The sequence below is a fragment of the Heterocephalus glaber genome, unplaced genomic scaffold (assembly GCF_053883595.1).
Source record: "Heterocephalus glaber isolate CG9 unplaced genomic scaffold, H.glaber_assembly_v1.0 deba00001504, whole genome shotgun sequence".
In the NCBI taxonomy this organism is placed as follows: domain Eukaryota; kingdom Metazoa; phylum Chordata; class Mammalia; order Rodentia; family Bathyergidae; genus Heterocephalus; species Heterocephalus glaber.
Window position 1 is genome coordinate 66,642,079 of NW_028258324.1, and position 18,357 is coordinate 66,660,435.

Below are 18,357 nucleotides of genomic sequence, written 5' to 3' on the forward strand. Positions count from 1 at the left end.
GAACATACACGCATGAAAAAAAAGTTTCTGTTGTCCTAAGATTAAATGCTGAGGCAGGAAGAGATACTATTCTTGAATCAAGTGAGAAAAGATGGTAAAGTGCGATATTAAAATGCAGCACACTGGAATAAGTTTGCCTCTATAAAAACTGTTATGTTCTGTATGTGATTTAAATTAATGCCTATATTTGTGGGAGATAAAATTAAAATGAAGATAAATGCTGCCAGCGTATAGCGTGTTCGCTGGAGCAATAAATATAAGGCAGTGAAAGGTATTTTACATTTCAGTCACATCTATCCAAACAGGGAGTTCAAAGCACTTGAGGAACGTTTGTTAATTAAATGCTATAATAGATTTGTGAGGAACCCAGGCACTTATTACATGCATCTGTCAAAAAGAGACAGGGGGGCTGAGTGACCCGGGGTCCCTCATACACTGCTGCAGGGGACTTCAGGGGCTGACAGCCACTTTCTCTCTAGATCGGGCTCTTCCCTGCTGGCAGGAGGGCCAAGAGAAAGCTCTCCCAAATGGTCCCATAGCAGAGCTCAGAAGTCTCTCTTTATTTGCCTCAATAGCAGGCAAGATGGCAGTTTTATCAGCGAAGATAGGCAGTAATGTTGATACACATTAAGAACATATTTTTCCTTTCTCTTCCTACATCCCAAGAATGTCCTATGAAGGACTGAATCATTTAACCTCAAGTTGAAAATATGCCTAAAATATTTACTAGTGTTACCCTTTTTCCCTCAGCAGTAACTCTTCGATCCTATATCCTATCCTCCACGTATCCTTTCTTTTTTTTCTTTTTTTTTTTTTGGTACTGGGGATTGAACTCAGGAACTTGCATTGTGAGGCAGGGGGTGGAACCACTGAGCTAAATCCCCGGCCCCTTCATCTATCCTTTCTAATCCTCCTAAGCAGAATGCTATCAAGTGATCACCAGCTTGCTTTATTGTTAGTTCTGCATAGCACCGACTCAAGGAACACAGATCTGCGTTCAAAGCTCTACTTGATACATATCTATAAAACAGATTAACTCGAAAAATGGTATTGAGCAAGGTCGTTTGCAAAATCAAACTGTATTATCGATAAGAGTAGTCACAATACTCTTCTACTTTTATAGAGGGTATACATTTTCATTTTTAAGTCAGAGTGAGCATATCCATGGACACACTGCCAGCCCCTTAACTGGAACAATACTATTCTACTGAGATGTCAGTTAAGTCACTGTCCTGGCCAGGAGAGGGCCCTAGATTTTGCATATGAGGCAACAGCAGTCACTTTTTCTCCAAGCTGGCTGAACCAGGCAAGATCATAGGAAGTCTCAGGAATGGCCCCATTCTTGTTTTCTCACAACAGGTTTCTCAAGTGTATTTGTTTCTTCCTTTCACAGCTTTAAAAAAAAATGAATTGCAGGGCATGGGAATACAACTCTGTGGTAGAGCACTGCCTTTCATATGCACAGGTTCAATCCCCAGGACTGGGTTCAATGCTCCAGTGCTTTAAAAAAATCACTCCAATCCATTAGAGTTTGGTTCTCACATCCAGAAAACAGATCCAAAGTACCTGTTCCACCTATTTTATGCAGGTCAGTCTATCTCTTTAGGCCTTGTTTTCTCATTGGTATAATCAAGACAATAACAACATCCTCATTAGGACTAGAGGACACTGCCTACATTGCAATTCACAGCAGTGCATGGTACACAGGAAACACGCCATGACTGGTAGCCTTTATTAGTATCATTACACGTTTTGCGGTCATCATTGATGCTGTTCTCCAAGTATGTCCAGCTCTGCCTTCAGGCACTCTTACGGCTAGGGCGAGCCAAGGCATGGGCTAATGAGCAGTGAGCAGAAGCAACAAGTATTGCCTGGGCCATGGCAAATACTCTCTAAGTGTTCTTTTCCTCTGAGGTGGAGATCAGCAGTTTTTGAGATGGTTCCCATTACACCCATCTCCAGAGACCCCTTCTAAACCAATGAGGACCAAGAAGAAACTTACTTTAAGTACTGACGTTTGCAGAGTATGCAGTACTACAGTATTTCCTGGACTATAAGAGCTGATAGCCCTGAAGTATTCTGATACTTTCCACGTGGCTTACAACAAACTTTGCCTTCTATCATTCAGTTGCATTTACATAAGTCAGAGGAAAGGGCAGGGCATATGTAGTTAGCAGGCATGAGTTTCCATCACACTGATGCAGTTGCTGAGTCAAGTTCTTTAGACTTTGGTAAATCTAAAACATTCTTTAGTGCACTCAGACTCAAGGGTCCCAGGGTCCTTTAACTCTGAAAACCAACATTTACCAATATTTACCTCTACCCAAATATTGATGAGAAGTCTAACATTTTTCTGAGTACTTAATACAAGATCCCATCAAATCAAAGATGCCTTGTACCATTAGCTATTATACCACTGGAAACACAAATTACTGCAATTTAAATTATACATAGTGCTTTTTAATTAAAATTGCTGTTATATACTGTTGAAAGAAATGACTTAGAATTATTTATACATAGTGGTTTTATTAAGCAATATGTCACCCATTTGAAAATAGAAAAAGAAATATATAAGTGAGGCAAATTGAAACATTCCTATCACATTCTTAAAGTTTCTTCACATTTATAATTCAGTTCTGTGAGTCAATTTTCAATAGAAAATCATGAGAACTCTTTATTTCTCCCCCATGAAACTGAACTCTGAGCTGGCAAGAACAATGCCAAAAATGGAATCCGTTATTGTCACCAGGATTTTCTTCCATGCCACCAATTCTCAGAGTCAGCAAGTTTTATGAACACATGCAGACAATGCAACTACATCGTGACTGCCACCTGACTCACAGTAATTAGTCAGAAATGTGAAATATGTGAAGAGATATGGGTTCTAGAATCGCTGTAATAGAAGGATGTGAGGGACACACTGTTTTACTGATCCATGTGATTCTCATAACTGCATGAGGTAGGCACTGTGTTCATATTTTCAATATTCTTATGAATGAAGTCAGGAGCTAAAGCATGAAAGAATTAATATGCTTCCTATATGTTATGCAGCTAGCAAGTAGAGGACACAACATATTTCATCTATGGCGGTGGAGCAACGTTAGAGTAACTGTCCTTAGCAGCTATGCTGCATGGCTTCTCCGAAGACTAATTAGCTCAACTTTCTTTTAATTCCTTTTTCTTTTCTAGGAGATAGTGGACCACAAAATTTGCAAATTCTAGGGAAAGTACTCAATCACTTAAGACTCAAAGGTTAGACACTGAGATGTTTATCTCGTTTAAACAAACCACAGGGAAATTGACCCCAGTATTACTGTCAGCTTATTTTTTAAATATGCAAACAAGGTAGCAGATTTTGAGTTCTCCTTTTTGTGATCCTAGAAAGAAGTATTGGAAAGAATTGCATAGAGCCCTCTTCTATGAAAATATTGGGGTAGATGTGCAATGAATACTGATCTATAATATCTATGCCTACAAGTGTGTGAAAGATCCTGAAACACATTCCTATTGCTTTGTTTTCACATTGGTGTGTTTATACATGGAATTATTATCTTTGGAAAGGCAAAGGATTCACCACTATGAAACATTTGAAGGCCAAAGTGAGCTGCATTTTCATGGAGCACGAAATTGGACTTAATCTGTGCCCAGAGGGAAAAATCTTCCTGAACAAGTACAGTGATTTTTTTAAGCAGTTCTTTATCTCTTTTCTTTTTAAAAGGACAGTTAGCACAACTGAACAATTACTTAGGAGGTACAATACAAAGCGTTGAGCATAGCTCTTTATTCACTTATCAAATGAGTATAATAATTTGCTATAATTCTCCCTCCTGATTATATACAGTAGCTATTTCATTCTCTAAATAATATCTTATACTTCTTTAAAAGAGTTGGTTAAATTGCTTAGGAGGAGAATATTAGGCTCAATTTCTTTGAAGGGTAATATAGTGGGAGTTACTGTATAATTATCTCTACCGGGCTTTCACCCACTATACAATGGTGTCTACTCTATCTATTGCTTTCCTGTTGAGATCTCCAGCTAATCCTACTAACTAGCACACAGGAAAATGAGGCAGGCAGATTTTATTTTTAACTTGGGGCTGAGAATAAGAGAAAGAAATACCAAGACTGATTGAGTCCTGCACTTGCAATTTTTATTTTAAGGCAATTCAGATATATGTGCTACCAAGTAGGTATACCAATTCAAGCATTACAGTGTCTTGTGTAGCACTTTCCTCTCTGATACTCTCTGCCTGAGACCAACTGTCCTTTAAGCCACTCCATACCTCAGCTATTTTACACCTGGAAAATTCTACTTTATTTGGGATGGGGAGCAGGCTTTATTTTATTTTAAATTGATTTAAAAATTGATATTTTTTAAATGCCAAGCATTCCAAGTACTTGATATATACTAAATTAAAATGAATCAATCACTTCTAGTAGGAAGAAGTTGAACAGAAGACTTTCAACAAATATATCAGGAGGTCAAGAGGTATTTTCTTCTCTAATGTTCAAAGTCTAATGTGTCTCGGCCACTCCTAGAAGATAGACAGAGAACTCAGGCTGGGCCTGGAACAAACTCGCTCATGTGGATGTGACCAGTGACTGACCCAGAGTCTGGAACTTTTACCCTTCTTTGCTCCAAATGAGGTAAAGAGAAAATCATTTTTATACAGAAATTACAAGTGAAAAGTTCAAACAAACTATGTCATATTGCTGAATTAGTGAAGCTATCAGCTTGCTGTTCCTCAAAAACAAATTAGCATTAGGTAATGACATTAATTTCAAAACTGCTACTAAAGGTAAGTCAAAGTGAAGTCAAAGTTAGGGAGAGAATGTGGAGCAAGTAGGCATGACAATTCTCAGTGTTTTAAAGTTAAATTGAGGTAATGATTGCATGACTCCATAAATGCATTATAAATCACTGAACAGTCAAAAAAAAAAAAACACCAAAATATCCAGAGTACTGTCAATATCCATCTTCACTAACACACTGTCAGTATTTACAATTACAACTTGAATTGTTTACTTATATATTTAGGCTTCATAGCCGTACTGACTTGGCTGAAAGACTACATCTGTATAGTTACTATCTCAGTCAGCTCCATCTCTGTGGGCCTTAATTTCTCTCTCTGGAGAATGTTGGTAAATGAAAGCCTATATCAAGGGGTTACTGTGAGAATGGAGTGAATTAACATATGAAAGTGGCATAATAAGATTTCAGTAAATACTGGTTATAAATTTACATCTTTTAAATTATAATTTCTTAATATCAGGAATAATTTGTTATAGCTACAAAAGGTTACACTGGTAGAATTTCTTGTAAAATCCTAATTGAGTAAGCATTATCTGATACAGTATAGATTTATACTCATTGCTTTCATTAACAATCTGGGGGCTCTCCATTTCAAGTATATCTAAAGCTATACTTCAAATTTCTCCTCACAAATCTTCAGTGCTCCTGTCTTCTTCCAGCCTCCTGCCCCTACTTCCCCCAGATGCCTGCAGAACAAGGTGCATAATATACAGTCACTGCCTTGCCTTGAATTCATTTGTAAATTTCCCCTTCCCTCCATTACCAATGCATTCTTTTAGCCATATTCTTTCTCTAGCATACTTACTTCATTCTCCAAGTACTTCCAATTCCTTACCCAACTGAAAAACTTATTTTCTCACACACATCTTACTCTTACAAAGTGCAGTTCCTTCTGCCTAGACTAATGTGGAAACCACTGTTACCTATGTCCAATGTCACATCCTCCACTTGCCTCATCCTTCTTTGTGACGTCACATCCTTCTTTGTGACACACCCATCTCTCCTGAAGACCACTCGGGCAGACTTTCCACCCTTCAGGCTCAATAGCTAATGTTCTTTCTGCACTATGTCACATTTTTTAACAAGGTTAAGCTACTATGCATTATCTATGTCTCACGTCTGAAACTTAGTGTGTATTTTCTTCTTCTAGGAAAACCCTCCCTGGTTTTCTTCATGCCATCAACTTTTCAAGCTTCTTACAAATTTCAATGGAAACTGCTTAGAGATGAACAACTCTCAGAAACTTTCCCAGGTCTCCCAAGACTAGTCATACTTTTTCCTTTAATATGTTGCCAGAATACCCTATGATGACCCCGAATATTAGACCACAAAAACACATAGAAAGTTGTTAATGTATTCTTTGTGATAAATCAAGGTTTCTTAGAAATGTTGTCAATCTCTATATATTTGGCACTCAGAATGTCCTTTGCACATAGCAGATGTTCAGTAAATATTAAGTGAATGTACTGATCATTTCTTTTAAATGATTTGAGTTGGTAAACTGAAAGGTAAATGAATAACATCTCAAAAGCTTATTTTAAAAAGAAGACAAGTTTTCGAACTGTCCTTTTCACTGTGTTTAACCTCTCAGTTCCTAGGCAGAGGTCTTACGTACTTGCAGTTCTGTTTGCAGAGGCAGGTAACCACAAGATGTTCAATTTATTCTTGCTGAAATTTAAAAATGTTATGCAAAATTCTGAGCTAATTTGAATTACCTTCTACAAATTATCAATTTATATGAAGTTCTGTGGGTAAATTGACATTGCTATCACAAGTCATAGAGCTAAAAATCACTTTAACAATCACATTTCACAAATAACGAATTAACTCCAGTAAAGGATTGATCATTCACATAGGATCCTTAAACTATGCCTTCTCCATAACCAATATCCTTAGTGTGGGGTTTTAGATTCTTCTCATTGTTAAGTCAGGTGTAGTGTAATGAATACCAGCTATGCAAGCACCAAGTACTAGTGTTGAAAGCCCTACTTGGACATAAATAGATCATCAGTTTTTTACATGATCAGATTAAGCAGGTGTTGATATGCGTAAAAAGAAGAATAAATAAGCTCTTGGCTTCATATGAGTCATTATTTGATGGGCTATTTCAAGACAGAATTGGTATTTCTAAACAGCTGATGTCAACAGAGGCAATACTGAAGAACTTCAGAAGAGGAAACATCACTAATGATTTATTTTATGGAACACTTCCGTAGTGTATGAAGATTGCCTCTTAAATTTCCATGTGGAATATTTTAAGCTTTTAAAAACTCTCCAAAGGGGACACCTAGGAATAGGTATGTGACTCAACTAAATATTACTAGCACTGCGTGACATTAGAAATCTAAAGCAAATCATTTTGTCTCCATGCTCTTTAGTGTATTCATCCAGAAAGTAGAATCCATGTGCTGACACTTTCCTCTTAAATGGATAAACTTGTCTAAAGCTCCTGTAAAACTTATACATTGTGGTAAAGAACACCAAAATCCTTTACTTCAAAGACAAAATCCAGCATCTGTTACCTGAATCCAAAAATCACAGCTGTCATTCTCCCTTGCTTAGGACTGTGGCCATCTATTTCCTCAGCTCACCCTGACTCATTCTAGTTCTTTCAAAGACGCAAGTGCCTTGCTGCCCTGGGACACATATGTGATTCTGCAAGCGCATGTTCTCACCTTGACACTGAGATGTCACTTCCAAGGTCAAATTCTCAGAGAAGACTCGCATGTGCTTCTTAGCAAAGATGTCAGACTCTAGCATCTGCAGCTTTTATCCTATTTTACTATACAAATCTTTTTTGCTGGCTCACTGTTTATGTCTTTACACTTCCTTAACTTTTGCTCCCTGTAAGGTCAGTCAGATAAAGAACCTCATGTTCCCAAGTTATTGTGTTATTCTTATTATCCAGAGCTCATATAACACACAGGACTCAGACGGAGGTGTGAGAAATGAAGAAAAAATGTCACTTGAGTTCATGATGTAGATCTTCCAGTTGTGCAATCTATGGCAAATGTTCTAGGCTCCTTTTTCTCAGAGACCAGGAATCATAAGCAAACTACTTCATAGTACAGAAGTCAACAAGATTGGGGCAGATATCATATTACAAACTACAAATATGGTATTCACCCAATGGTAATAACTGCAACACTTTGTCAGACCTACTATGTAACAGCATCTAGTCTAAGAAGTTTGAACATGCTGTGATGTCTTATCACTAAAAAAGAAACAACTGGTGCCAGTTTACCTATGTCACATGGTTTCTTACATCAACTATAGAGTGCATTTAATCACAAAAAATTGAACTAAAAAAGGAGATGCTTCATAGTACAGAAATAATACAGTATTATGCATTTAATACTTTTGTGTGTGTCCTGAAGCTGCAGTTTTTATTTTTTAAATTTTTATCAGTACATGTTTGCAGCACATAATAATTACATTCATCGTTGGGAGTTGGTACATGTGTATAAGACATTTAAATACTCATATTCTTAACTCTCTCTCTCTCCTATGAAATAGCTACTTAACACTACTTCTATGAGTATCTTTTGCCTCCTATGGGGTAGGTCCTGCTACCATTCCCATTTTAAAGATGTGGAAATTGAGGTGCCATGAGGTTAACTCGTTTAAAGTTATATAACATGCTTTAAGGATGATGAAAACAGTTTAACAGGGACTCATAAAGATTAACAGCTTCAATACTTAAAAGTCCATAAAGTACTAAGATTTAAGATTACTTTTCTAAATGATACAATACAAGCAGAAAATTTTCCTCATTGAACTGCATGGTGCTTTGGGTTCTAACAAAAAAATTATTTTAAACTATGAACTTCAAGTTTTCATAATTTGAATCCTCTTTGCATTTATATAATTCAGTTTGTACCAGACCAATTTGCACTCATTTGGATCTTACTTTTAAGTATTCTTAACCTTTCCATTTATCTGTTTTCTGTTCTCGTAAAGATAATGTAAGCTCTTCTGGAGATGATAGTATATTTGTTTTTAGATCTCCTTTTTTCCCTTCTATACCCTCTAAACCTTGCTCTGAGTGTATGGGCATTAAACAAATGTTGCTTACTAATCATACTCCCAATAGGACATCTGAAGACACAACTCAAACATATCTGAGAGTTTTCTAAAATATGACTTCTGTCAATCTTGGTATAAGACAACATGATTTCTTGGCCTAAGTTTTGGGGTTAGGTAGGTGGAAGAGGGCGAAAGCAGCCTGTCCAACACATTTAGCTGTGTGAGTATGCTGGGACCCAGACTTGATCATTCGATAGAGAATTTAAGCTCCTCCTAATAGAGATTGTTTTTTGTAGTTTTATATAATATTTTTAAAAATTAATTTTATTGGTACATTTTACGTATACAATTCGTTTACATTTATCATTGGGTGTTTGTACCTGTACATGATGTATCTTGGTTCTTATTTTTTTCCCCATTACCTGTGCGCCCTTCGCTCCCTCCGCCCTTCCCTATTTACATAGATTTCATTTCCATTTTTTTTTCTTTTCTCATAGTGTTTCTTTTTGTGTTTCTTTTGCAGTGCAGAAGCTTTTTAATAAGATGAGATCCCAGTTGTTGATTCTTTCTGCTAGTTCCCGTGCTGCTGAGGTTTTGTTCATGAAGTCTTTTCCTATGCCAATGTCTTCAAGAGTTCTATCTAACTTACCTTCCAACAAGTTTAGTGTTTCTGTCTTAATATTTATATCTTTAACCCACTTCGATCTTAGTTTAGTGCATGGTGATAGGTACGGGTCTAGTTTCAATCTCTGGCAGGTTGAAATCCAGTTTTTCCAACACCATTTATTAAAGAGGCTATCTTTCCTCCAATGATGGTGGTTGGCTCCTTTGTCAAAGATGAGGTGGCTGAGCAAGTCTGGAGTTGTTTTAAAATGAAATAAAATTATTTTGTGACTTTATATGAAATAGCCAATGAAGCTAACAGAAAAATGATTCAGATTGAAAAGATAACATAGTCCTCATTTCAGAAAAAAAAGGAGTATTTATTATGAACTCACCTCTAACTCAGAAAATTTATTCACTGAGTCTAGTTCACAGGTAAGAGAGTGAAGATATGTGACATTCTAAATCACCTGGGAAATTCTAACATACTTATTAGGAAAAGCAATCAAGGGGTCAGCCCTTTTATATTGTCTTGTAATCATGCACAGGAAGATTGAAAAGGAACATAATTGTATAATTTTCTAACTTTTCCTCATCAAAGACATTAGCTAGCTGAGAAGTTATGAGAATATAAAATTAAACCTTGTTAATGTATATTTTTATCAAATGAAAATTCTTATTATTTTCACTTCAAAACCTTCCTTTCTCACACACAGGCTAAGAAGTAAAAGTAGATCCAAAAATTAATTTGTTTCCAAGCGCAAGGACCATGGTACAATCTCTCACCCACACCATCTCTCTGTGGAAGATAGAGAGGATATGAATGTCCTGGAAAATAGCTTCGTACACATTTACAAAAGTCTGAAATTTTCTGCTACTGTTCCTTTTGAATTGTCAAATATTGAGTGCTTTTTTCATTATTTTAGTATCAAATATAATTTACTCTATTGGTTCTTTAAATTCCTTTCACCACAATAAGAATTACAAGGAGCCAGCACTGGCCACCATCAGGAGGATAAAGCAGGAGTCATTTCCCTTAGCCCAAAGCTAAAGCCAGAAACCCAATGTACTTTTGTTAGTCATTAGGCTCAGATTGGGGTCACAATTTGTTGGACTCCTCTCTTTCTCACTGGCTCCTGAGCAGGAGCAGAGAAGAAAGGTACTATTTTTGTGTCCTTCAAGGTTATAACAATTAAAACTCAGTTAAACTTGTCCCCCTGTTTTGTTCACGTAGCTTTTCTGCTACACTTTAACTTGCAGTCACTTGCAACACCCTTTCTTTCCCCCGCTTTGTAGCTCTGGGGCTGCACAGATTCTTGAGAAAGCCAGGAAATACAATCATCAGAGTTCAAATTGAGTCTCAGAACTACACCATAAGCTTTTCATGTATCCACCTGTCATGTACTGCAAAGGAGTACTCCCCAATTCCTCTCCTTCATCTCTCATGCTCCCTCATCCACACACAAGGTCCCTTTCTACTTCGGAGACCATAAAGCCTAATTCTTCCCCTCTAGTCCGCCTCTTCCCAACAGCCCATCTGCTTCTGTGGATGTCCTCTTCCTTTCTGGGGAAAGACACACAGGCACCATGTTCAGCAAATCTTTCCCATCATGGTCTTGATTCTACATGTCGTTCTTGGCACTTGTATCTTCCACAGCCCCCTAAGGCCTAAGGACCTTCTCTTTAGTAAGTCTCACCTTTCTCTGGAAACAAGACAATGGGCACTTCACTTTGGAACTCCTTTCCTTTAAAATTGTCTTTTTCTTTGTTTACTGAAAATGTCTTGACAAGATGGAAAAACGCAACTCAGAGATAAAAAGTCAACTTACAGAAGCTTCCACTTCTGGTTAGAATAAGGTCAGAAACTGAATCTAAGTCTTCAGAAGGAGTTTTGAGCCTGTTGACTTGAATGCTGCATCTTCAAAACTATCTATTTAGAAAAGTTTAAAAAAAAGTCACTTCCATAGAGGAGTGTATAAAATGTTGAATCTCTGCCACACCCACAGCTCTATTTAAGCAAAGAGCCTCACAAAGTTGTTTGTATGTTTTAATAAATACATTGGCACAGCTGTGTAACAGGTAATTCTGAACTCTGGCCACAACTAATTGGATTGAGAGTTAACCAAAACCATACCAGATACCCCTGAGCTGCATTGGAAGAAGAATTCCTCGCCAATTTGTACTGGAGAAGAACCAGCTAAAATAAAAGTCCTACTGCCCAGGGCACTTGAGTGCAACATACAGAGCGAGAACAGCTGGTGGCAGGGAAGAGATGAAGGGATAGAGCCAGAGAGGGGTACGAAGAAACCCTGCAAAAGCAGAGGACATAGTATAATGAACATCTGGTGTCCAGAAGAATAAAGAGAATCACCAAAAGGAGCAGCAGTTGTAACAGAAGGAAAAAGTGAGAGAAGCTAAGTCCTTGTCTAATGGAAACCACTAGACAGGGAATCACTAGGTGTTTACAGTGTTTCCGACGGGATGACAAACTTAGCTACTGTTGTGTCTTTAAGGCTATTTCAAGTCTTCAGGAGGCAAGGTTTTTGCACTTCTTTTTTCCTCTTTGTCTACTTACCATAAACTCTCAACCTCCAGAGTAATCTGAGGTAACTTTAAGCACGTTGGCTTCCTGTAACCTGAAAGGACCTAACTAAAACAGACCCAAGAAACAATTTCTTTACCCTAACAGAAGGTAGACAAACATGAGCTGGATCATACTGGTTTACTATGGTTTTAAAAGATAACTCTACCTATGAACAGAATGAACAAAAACCAAGTTAAAATAGGAGAGGGTGAGAGTTTATGTCTCTGCTTGCAAAGTGCAACACACTATCTGTGATTTTGGAAATATCTGTGCAGATACTTTTCTACAATGTATAATTCATAAAAGCTATTCAGATTAGCTCTATTCTCTTATGTACTCAAATTTCCATATTTTTAGCCATTATTAATTACCTTCGATCTGACTATCTGGAAATGATGGAAAGAGGCAAGGAGGCTTTGGAGGTGAGGTTGAGTCTTTGGACTTTCATAATACATAATCAGTACTGAGAATTCCATTATATATTTTTAAAGCCTGATTAAGTGTAAGATAGGTTTGTTAACAAAGAAAGAATAAGCTAAAACATTTTTAGTACATTGCTACATTTGCATTTTAAATTATGGTCGATATGTGTATTGGATTAAGTACCTTGCTCTATCTCAATGCAGAGAGGTGGCTGTGTCAAATAAACAAAACTATTACAAGAATACTCTATCCCTCTCCACAGTGAGTGTCTGACGCCAACCCACAGTGCCATGGAAAATATCCTTGGCAACATTTACTCTCCTGACCGCAAGTATCTGTTCAGAGAAGTGTCTGGGTTGGTCTAAACCACCCATCCCCAAGCAACTAATTGGAAGGCCCAGGTCACTAACATGAACTAATATGAGGATTCTAACATTTGGAATGGTAAAATTCCTATTTTAAATGCATAGGTGCATGAAGACAGACAAGCAAGAAACTCATCTTAACTTGTTTTACAATAAAGGAAGGCTAAAGCTCAACAATATGAGATTAAATATATTGCAAAATACCTTTTTACTGACATGAAAAGACAGTTACAGAAAACATAATATTAAGATACCATACATGGCACTATATTATATACATTATTAGAGTATGTATTATAGATTTATTATACGTTATATGAATGTAATAGAAAGGGATTGGAAAGATGCACAACAGGGAATGGTAATTACTATTGGGAACATGGGTGAGAGCTGAGGAGACTGAGGGCAGTTAGGGAGAAACTTAATCTTCTGTCTACTCCATATACTTCTGACCCCTGGAATCTGTTGTGCAGATAATTTATACATACTGTGTGCATGCACATGCGCACACACATGCACAATAAAATTTCAGTAAAGTTAAGAAACGTGATGGCTACATTGTGCTCCCATGTGCTCCAGACCTGTCTGACGTGGACAGGGGAGGGTGCTCACAGAGCTGTGTGGGGGCCTTGGATTCAAAGTCAACGAGACCAGGCCTGAAGCCCAGTTCTACTGCTTTGGAAGAGGACTTTGTACAACTCATTCAACCCTGCATATACTACTGGTATGATCCTGTTTGACCAGGCCAACTTCAGAGCTGATGATCTGACGTAATGAGGAACACAATGGCTCTCTAAAAACTGATGAGCACTATGTAAATCTCAATTGTTACTATAATTATTGTTCATCATATTTGACCTCCTAAATTTCCCTGGAGGATTGCTAAGTTTGTGATAATAGATTATTTGTTTTCAACTCCTCTATTTCAAACATACTGTTTAATTTTCTCTCTCTCTCCTTTCATGAAGGTCTGAAATTAAAACAAACATCAAATGAGGCCGTAGGATTTTATTTTATCTGTCACATTTTGCTGTCATTAAACACACTTGAAATGAGTGGGTTTAGTTCAAGTAAAACTGCTTTTTCTCTAAACTCAACAAACTTGAAGGGGAGAAGAACAGGAAGCTTGCACTTGAATTGCATTCAGAAGTGCTGCACGTTACATTTCTAGGAGAAAATCCATCTGTCAGGCTGACACAGTAATAAGTTATTTTAATTGTCAGGTCAGGCAGATTACAGATCTAGGCTGTCAATTCCTTTGCTGAAGTTTTATTTTGTTATTGGTAGCCTATTTTTTAAAAACTATGCTAGTTATTCTGTATAGGAAGACTGTCTGCTGTCCTCCTTAGGATTCACAGAAGCAAGCAGTAACTCAGTCCCCCAAGCATCAGCTCCTGTGTTCTAAATCCTGTACAGCAGAACTCAGCTCCATGGAAATTCAAGACTGAATGTGTCCAAAGGCCTGTCTGGCAGGAAGTCACAGTCAAGAGGGAAAACCAACTATCCAACTCATTCCACATTCATAAAATTCAAAGATACTTGATTTTCTTCAATATTTTTTTTAGAGAACTACTTCACGTACCTCTAAATCCACTTAACCCCAGCACTTTACTTCTCTCATGGCTAAAGTAAAAAGGACAACAGGCAGTCAAGAGATTCTGAAAAGAAATATGTGTGTATGTGTGTTTGTGTGTATGCATGTGTTTTGCACAGGTAGACACTATGGAGATGCCTCCAACTTCTCAGTCTCTTACTGCACATAAAACACATAGCTTTGGTGCCTCTCTATTCTCATTAGATCCTGTGTTGTCTAAGTGCCATGTCTTTGCTCATTAAGAGTTTCCTCTTCTGGACTTTCTTCCTCTTCTAAAATTTATGAGGTTTTAACTACATTTCGCATAGTCAGTGCTCAATAAATATCTGTAGAATAAGTAAACCTAATCTTGTATATAATATTTACTTTCCTGTAAAGAGTTTTATACAAGACAGTAATCTGTTAGGAAATATAATATGCTGGAGAACTCGAAAGTGTTGAAAAGAACCTTAGTAATAATCTAGTGCAATGTCTTATAAGTGGTGAACTAGCTGTTTAGTGAAGGGAAGGGATTCCTCAAACTCAAGTAACTGTTGGTAGGGGAGGTTTTAGAGTGCTCTTCTGACTTTTAGTTCAGTACTCTTCTACACCATGTTGTTTCCTTACCTTTTTGAGTAATGATAGCAACATGCACTGACAAGCTCATGATTAGTATGTGTGGCATGGAATTCCATTAAAGAGAGGGAGAAACATCATGGCTGCTTATTAAGACAAATGCACTTTCTGTTACAATGACTGTCTAGCAAGACAGTGCCTAAGAGAATGCATGGTCAGGTGATTGGTGAACCCCTTTTGCGATGACACTAAAAAAGTTTAATCCATAATTCTGCAAAAACCAATGGTAATAGTAAATTTCAATACTGAAGTAAAACGCCTTTTGAACTTAACAAGAAATTTAAAGTTACAAATAGTCATCTTTTGGTCTCTGTAGGGGATTAGTCTCATTCCCCATGCCAAATCTGCTGAAGCCCCTTATATAAAATGGCATAGTAATTGCATGTAAACTGTGCATATCCTCCTATATATTTTATATAGGCTACTTATAATACCTACTACAATGTAAATGTTATATAAATACAGTAGTTATTATAGCATATTTAGAGAACAATGAAAGGGAAACAAGTCTGTACATGTTCAATACAGGGGCAATTTAAAAACATTTTTACAATGTGAAGCTGTTTGACCCCACAGATATGGAACTCATGAATATGAGGGGTAAATCAGAAAATGATAGGAAAGTAGATCCTATAGGCTTAAGAAATGTTCAAAAATTCCACTACATTCTGGAGCAAGAAAAGGTACATTTTGCTTAGGGACTAAAGAGTATGCCAGCAGTCTAACTTGGATGGGGCTATAGTTACATTCCTTCAAGATCAGGCATATTGGGGGTGGTATGGCCATAGAATACACTCACATTCAGACCAAGATTTTGGTCGGCAGGATGCTGCTTGAAATCTAGGCTATGTAGCACTTATGACAGGATTCTTGAGCAAATCAAATCATCTTTCATGCAGGTAAGAATCCCTAATCTTCAGCTATTGTGAAATGTCAACACTAGTGAATAAAGGAAAATACATTATAAAATATACCATATTAGGTGACTGCACTGAAAGATCAATGTCAAGAGGAATGACCTGCCTTTGAAGGCCTTTAGTTCAGCCAAGCTCAGAAATGATACCTGGTTACTATCAGAGGGGTAACACTCAAAGCAAATGGTCTTACAATTCTTGAAAAGGAAGGAAAAACCAGAGAGGATGGATTTCAGTTCCTGAATAGTCAGTAACTAAAGCATAAGTGAATGGACCTGAATATTCTATATAGCTGTGGAGAGATGTGGGTTAGAGGAATGCCATTTAAATATGCAGAGGGAAATACTTGGCTGGGGTCAAAGAGTAAGTAAGTCTGAGAGCCAGGATTCAAAACCAGGTCTGCAGGCTCCCACCTTGGCACTCTTTTCCCTACAATCCATTATGTATGGCTATCAAACAACATGTGCATGAGGGACCTACAACAAAGCTGACATCTCAGTGCGGTAGAGATTGATGGGCAATAACTGGAGGCTTCACTAAATTGGTCTGAATCCAGAGTGACTGCTGTAGACTATTTTCGCTGTCTGATCAGTGTAATGGAAGCTGTGTTCATGGGACCCTGCAAACCCTGAAACTGAAACACAAACACCGAAGAAAGAGTGGTGCTTCAGGAGCCCCAAGACTACGCACAGGAGGGAAAGTAAACCTACACCTACTAGATAACATGTTCTGCAGGTCTCTTGCAATTTTAGCCGTGACAAAAAGCAAATACACTTATTCCTGTCTTACTCCTCAGAAAATTGGCATCTATAGAAGAGAAATATCCTCCTGGCATCACAAGGATGCTGAGTGGTAGAACGAGAGTCTAGGTTCAGGTACCAGAGTGAGAACAGGGCCTTTCTATCTGCCAGATGAATGGGTGCACCCCATATTCCAGTCTGGCAGACCAAAGGGTCCTGGGCTATGGGTCAAACAGGAGGTCAGAAAAGCCACTTTGGAGAGGTAGTATTCATAGTCAGAGAAGAAAGTGGTTTGGGAACAGTGCTATAGTCTCATTTTCTAACATGAGTTTATGGGAGGTAAGTGTTTTTATCTTCTCTAAGGAGAAACTGGAGGAATCTGGGTACCTTTTCTAAAGCAAACATTTCTCTTTGTGACATGAGAGTGGTAAAAGAATAATAAAATATGCATTAATATAAATATAACTGGAGTGGCTGAGGAGTCAGAATGACCTGGACAAAGGGGCTAAAATGAGGCTTTGTTTTTCAGCTTTGAGGGACACAGTCAATTCTGTGAATCTGGCAAGGCAAGAGAGAGAAACAATTTTTTCAATGGCTTTCCTTTCTGGACCCAGTGCGTAAACTCAAGCTCCGGGCTCATATACTTGAGTTCTTGCTACATCATCTTTTTTAACTCATAAAACTCAGCTTGTATTCCTAGCTTAGCATCTTGTCCTGAGTCTTTCTCACTTAGTGCATATTACACAAGTCATTTCACACTCTAACAAGGCCCTGAACAGGTTACATTGCATATACATCTGGTAGTCTATTTAGGGCTCAATTTTCACCATCATTGAACAGCTTTATGCAATCCATATAATCAAAAATGTGTGAATAATCAGGTGCTTGTGATCATAATAGTGGGCCAATTAAGAGCTGAGCTGAAGGTCAGGCTGTATGTCAGCAGAAGGGATTATTCCCCAACCTCGGAAGTCTAGCCTAGACTTACTGAAAACAGGAACTAGAAATAAACTTGTCAGCTCCCTAGTGCTGCAATGGGGAGACTAAGGCACAGAGAGACAAGGACATTTTCAATGTCACATAAATAGGCATAGAGGGAGAAGCACCAGAATCCAGGTATTCTGTTTACTAATCTTTGCAGTACCATCCTGTCCCTCATTTGAGGCAGAAGTTCAAGACTCTCTGCTTTATCAAAAGCTCATCCCCCTTTTGTAGTCATGATAAAACAAAGGTCCTGATGCTCAGGCAAAATAAGAGTTACACTCACAGTAGTCAAAAATACAATCAAACATAATGCAGCCCCACTGTCATTTATATTCATATTTTAATCTTTGGAAAGCATAAGTATGCTCTTTCTTTTCTTCTTTCTTGCTTTCTTCCTTCCTTTTCTTCCTTCCCTCCCTCCCTCCTCTCTCTCTCTCTCTCTTTTTTTCTTTCTTTCTTTGCTACATTCTCCAGTTCATTTTTTTTTTCTTTTCAACAAGTTCTCATGACATAGCTTAATTGCCCAGGCTGGGTTCCAATTTGCAATCCACCTTGCAGTCTTGCAGAATTCTAGGATTACAGGACTTGGTTTCTAGGGCGAGCTTAATTCTGCTTTTAAGTAGGACAGAAAATGGAAGGTAAAAATGGCAAAATATAACTATAGTTCGGCAGTCCTGATAACTCTACTCACTAATT

The 18,357-nt window shown here is 37.7% G+C and overlaps 1 protein-coding gene across 21 annotated transcripts in view; it reads right to left on the reverse strand.

Moving 5' to 3' along the window:
• Lpp (LIM domain containing preferred translocation partner in lipoma) overlaps positions 1-18,357 on the reverse strand; it is an 847,859-nt gene that overhangs the window by 485,468 nt on the left and 344,034 nt on the right. Inside the window, exon 1 of one of the 21 annotated variants that reach the window (XM_087187017.1) lies at positions 5,619-12,994. The exons of the other annotated variants lie outside the window; for them this stretch is intronic. The gene's annotated coding sequence lies outside the window, so the exon portion shown is untranslated. Of the gene's footprint in view, positions 1-5,618; positions 12,995-18,357 lie in introns of those variants that run through there. 21 annotated transcript variants of the gene reach the window in all.